This window comes from Crinia signifera, chromosome 2 (assembly GCF_055691185.1).
Source record: "Crinia signifera chromosome 2, ASM5569118v1, whole genome shotgun sequence".
NCBI classification, from domain to species: domain Eukaryota; kingdom Metazoa; phylum Chordata; class Amphibia; order Anura; family Myobatrachidae; genus Crinia; species Crinia signifera.
Genome location: NC_139218.1, coordinates 182029687 through 182034410, shown reverse-complemented (window position 1 = coordinate 182034410; position 4724 = coordinate 182029687).

Genomic DNA, 4724 nt, shown 5'->3' with positions numbered 1-4724 from the left:
TATATATATATATATATATATATATATATATAGAGATAGATATATAGATATATCTATATATATATCCTCAACCAAGGGAGAAACCACAACACCTGCTTGCAGTACAAGGGAGTGGGGACAGCTATCCATTTGGTGTTTTCAGCAGAACTCCTACACGGCAGACCCCCACCACCAGTAAGCTGAAGTAGCCACTGGGTGGAAGGGCCCTATTGATTTCCAAAATATGGAGCCCAATCTTGCAGGTGTCAGCCTGACACAGATCGACAAGGGAGACCGATTCAGCTACTCAGACAGTGACGCTTACAACATTATAAAAGCTGCATTTGTGCAAGTACAGATACCTGCTGTAGAGAACGAAGAACTGTATAGAGATTGGTATGCCCTAAAAAAAGGGAGGTCGACTACATGCTACATGCTTCTACCCTGGCGGAAAATTTCACTGACAAACAGATCCCACGGAGATTCCGGGTTCGGAACGTCCCCACTATAGGGAGCATAGGTGCCGATTCTATGGGTGCTCAAGGGCCCGAGCACCGACGGAAATTGATGTGCACCCACGGGCCTGAGTCCCGCTGCTGGGCCGCCATATTAACTTGCTAATTTGCAGCTGCAGCACCCACATTGCCGGACCCGCCACCTGGGAAACAGTATGCCGGGAAGAGTGTATTCTGTCCGCGGAGTACCTGCACTGTGGGGGGCATATATGTATGTGGAACTCTGTTGCCGTAATTTGAATTTTGGAGACAACTAATATAAATTGGTATTATTTTATGGCCACACCCCTTCCCCATGAAACCACTCCTCTATATTTTTGGCTTGAGCACCCACCAGCAAAAACATAAATCAGCACCTAAGATAGGGAGAAATAATGTCGCCTTTTGCAAGAGATGGGTGAGCATTTTAAATAAGTGTTCCATGGACCTGCTTTTATTAGTGGTGGATGAGTCGACCAAAGAGCTAACAGCAGTGAAAGAAAAACTAGCAGCATTCGAGTCTACCTATGTGTCGACACTGACGGTTGACACTCAAACAGATTGGGGAACCAAGCTGAAAAATCATATAGAAGCCTACCACAAAGAGCTCCTGAAATTTAAAAGAGAGAAAAGGAGGAAGGTGCAGACAGATTATGAGACCAATCGGGTGTACCATTGGCTCAGCACTGCTGGCCCGTACATGAACCCTGAAGGACCCCCTAGACAGCGCCGGCAGAGATACAGACGCAGAGGGGAAGAGGAAGGCACCAGCACCTCGGCAAGTGATTTGGAGAGTGGCACCCAAGGCTTTCAAAATACTGTGGAAGGAAATCCCCCTTTAGGGGTACGGACCCGGGCGGGTCTAAAAACACCCACCGACAGAGGAGGCGGACGAGGTGCGGTCGGCAAACCGAAAGGCTAGAGGAACTGGTGTTCAATTTATCTAAGACTCCCCTAACAACAGCGGAAGTCGCAGTCTTATCAAAAGGCCTATCATTCATCCCCAGCCACACTCCCAACCAGTTCGAATGGAATGTGGATTGCTACAAATTTGGGCGCACCTTAAGACTAAAGGAACATTTTGGGGGAAAGGACAATGTGACTCAAAGCGGTTGGGACATACCTGTCCAGCTAAAGAAGCTAGTGCCCAGATCCACTTATGACCCACAAGTATCTAGTCCGTCCATCAAAACCTTTACCCGCATGATGGAGGATGTGGGCCGCACACCCACAGCCAAACCACAGCACAACAATTTGACCAAGGAAGAAGGGAATGCCTTACGGGATCTGAAAAAGAGGACTAACATCGTGGGTCAGTAGTGGTCCAGGACCTACAGGACTATATGAATGAATGTACACGTCAATTGGCGGACACTGAGACATATGAGGTCCTGAATAAGGACCCCACTGTGGACTATAAAAAAGAAATGGAAGTGGTAGTGAATTCTGCCATAAGGGAGGGTACCATCTCAGAGGAGCTGGGTAAAGCACTGTGTAGTGAATATCCCATCACTCCCCTACTTAATATGCTTCCTAAGGTCTAAAAAAGTTTGGAGAGACCCCCTGGCAGACCCATCATATCTGCCAGGGGTACTCTCTTCCAGCCAGTGTCCACCTATCTGGATGCTTTCCTGAATCCATGTATACAGGCAACTAGGTCCCACCTTAAGGACACCAATCATCTATTGGAACTTTTGGGTTCCTTAATGTGGTAGGGTTGTACACCTGTATACCACATATAGATGGAATGAAAGCGGTGGAAAGTATGATAGGTACCAGCGAGGCCTACAAAGGCCCGCCAGTACCATTCTTCATGAGTCTGTTAAACCTGGTGTTGAACCACAATTAGTTTTTATTCAATGGTACGATGTATCGACAACGGCTTGGCGTAGCGATGGGGTCGAATGTGGCCCCATCCTACGCCAATGCCTTCATGTGGGGGGTCGATCAGCAATTATTTTTTCTAGCTCCACATGCGGATAAGGTCATACTATACCGCAGAGATATAGATGACCTTCTCATCTTCTGGAGCGGAACTATGGATGAACTTAAAGGCATTTTTGATGAACATAACAGTCAAAACCATCCTGTTAAGCTTACTTTTAACATGAGTATGGAAGTTATACACTTCCTAGACGTCGAAATTAGCCTTAAGTCAAACAGAATAGAAACATCCCTATATGTTAAAAATACTGATCGAAACACTATCTTACATCATGACAGCTGCCACCCTATTGCATTACGCCAGGGCCTTCCTTACTCTCAAATGTTGAGGGTGAGGAGGATTACCAGCAATGAAGAGACAGCCCAACAAGCCCTGGATAGGATGCAGGAGAAATTTGAACAGAGGGGGTACAATAGGAGAGACCAAGTGAAAATTAGGGACAAAGCACTTAGTATCCCCTGTGAAACAGCACTTGGGACCTCCAGTAAAAAGAAGGACCTGGGCAATAGGATCCCATGGGTCACGCAACATGCAGTGGGTAGTGTGGAGACCACCAGGTAGGTTAAAGCCCTATGGCCGATGGTGGCCACAGATAGGAAATTAAAGAGCCTACACAATACTCAAATTATGCCAGCATACAAAAGAGGTCGCAATTTGGCAGACCAACTGGTTAAAACAGACGTGGCTAGATTAACAACAAAAAACACTATGCCAACCCACTTCTTGTCTCGCCCCAAGGGCTGCTTCAAATGTACAGGCTGCATGACATGCAGCTAGATGCTGGCAGGAGATACAGTAAATCATCCCCATACAGGCCGCAAAATTAAAATTAAACACTCAGTCACATGCTCCAGCCGCTACATTGTGTATATTCTGTCTTGCCCATGTGGGCTTTACTACGTGGGCAAGACAGAATGCCAGTTTAAAGAGAGGATGGCGAATCATCGCCTGGCCATCAGACAGGCCCTGACTACAGGCCGGAGTGAACAACCGGTCGCAAGACACAGTGCCGAAAAAAAGCACAGTGTGGCGAGCATTAGGTCAAAAATTATAGACCATGTACCAGTGCCCTCTAGAGGTGGCAACAGAAAAGAATGTTCTTCTATAATTGGAGGCGAGGTGAATTCAACTCTTGGATACGCTCTCTCCCCGTGGTTTAAATGAACAGCATGGAATGTACCACTTTTTATAGTAATAGGAGCCTTTGACCGTATTTGTATTGTATAACGGAAAGCTGTCTCGTTTTTCATTTGACACTATGCACATTAGTGTCTCACGTGACAGGGGTTATCCATAGGTTGATAAACATCCTATAGGACTTAGCCTTTATAACAAGGTCACGTTATGTGAATTATCAGGATCCCCCTCACATGAGCACTACGAAGCAGAAATGTCACACTGCAATGCTTTTAATTTTATCTTCAATATTTTCAGTAATCACCTTTCACTTGTAACACTAACCTGGCGACTTAATCGCCTCTTATATGGCTGATAGCAGCCTCTGTATATCACTGTTTTTAGAAGTGTGTAATTTTAAAAAGTTTATTCATGTTTTTTATTATGTACCCCCAGGCACCATGGCAACGGCCCTCCCTGCAGAATCCAGAGTGAGGCCTGGCTTTCAGCCTGGACCGCAGCGTGAAGAGATGCCCGCTGATGTCAGGGGGAGTGGCCGGGAACTGGGCAGAGTGACTGCCTCCCTAATGGTGCCGGGTCTGGCGATGCACGCTGTGAATGGGCGGAAGCGGGGACTGACAATGGAGGACGCAGGTAAGAGGGGCGGGCGGCCACGCAGCTTGGGGGGTGGGTTTTTCTTAAGGTTTTGTATTTATACCATGCACATTTGTATCACTATTGATCCCTGAGGACGGGCTAACTTGGCCCGAAACATGTTGGACAATAAATTGATTTTCCACGTTGTCACTAAGGGCCTTATTTTGGTTCATTCTTTCTGACAAAATCCTTCTTAGATGGACAAAACCATGTGCACTGCAGGGGGGCAGATGTAACATGTGCAGAGAGAATTAGATTTGGGTGAGTTCTTTTGTTTCTGTGCAGGGAAAATACTGACTGCTTTATTTTTACACTGCAATATAGATCTCACTTTGAAGTAAAACCCCACCCGAATCTAATTCTCTCTGCACAAGTAACACCTGCCCCACCTGCAGTGCACATGGTTTTGTCCATCTAAGAAGGATTTTGTCAGAAAGAATTAACCAAAATAAGGCCCTAAGTCCGAGAGTGCCGCCTGATTTCCACACCCTGCATTGGGGCCCGAGGGTCCACGCTGGAAGGCACCGGGTCAG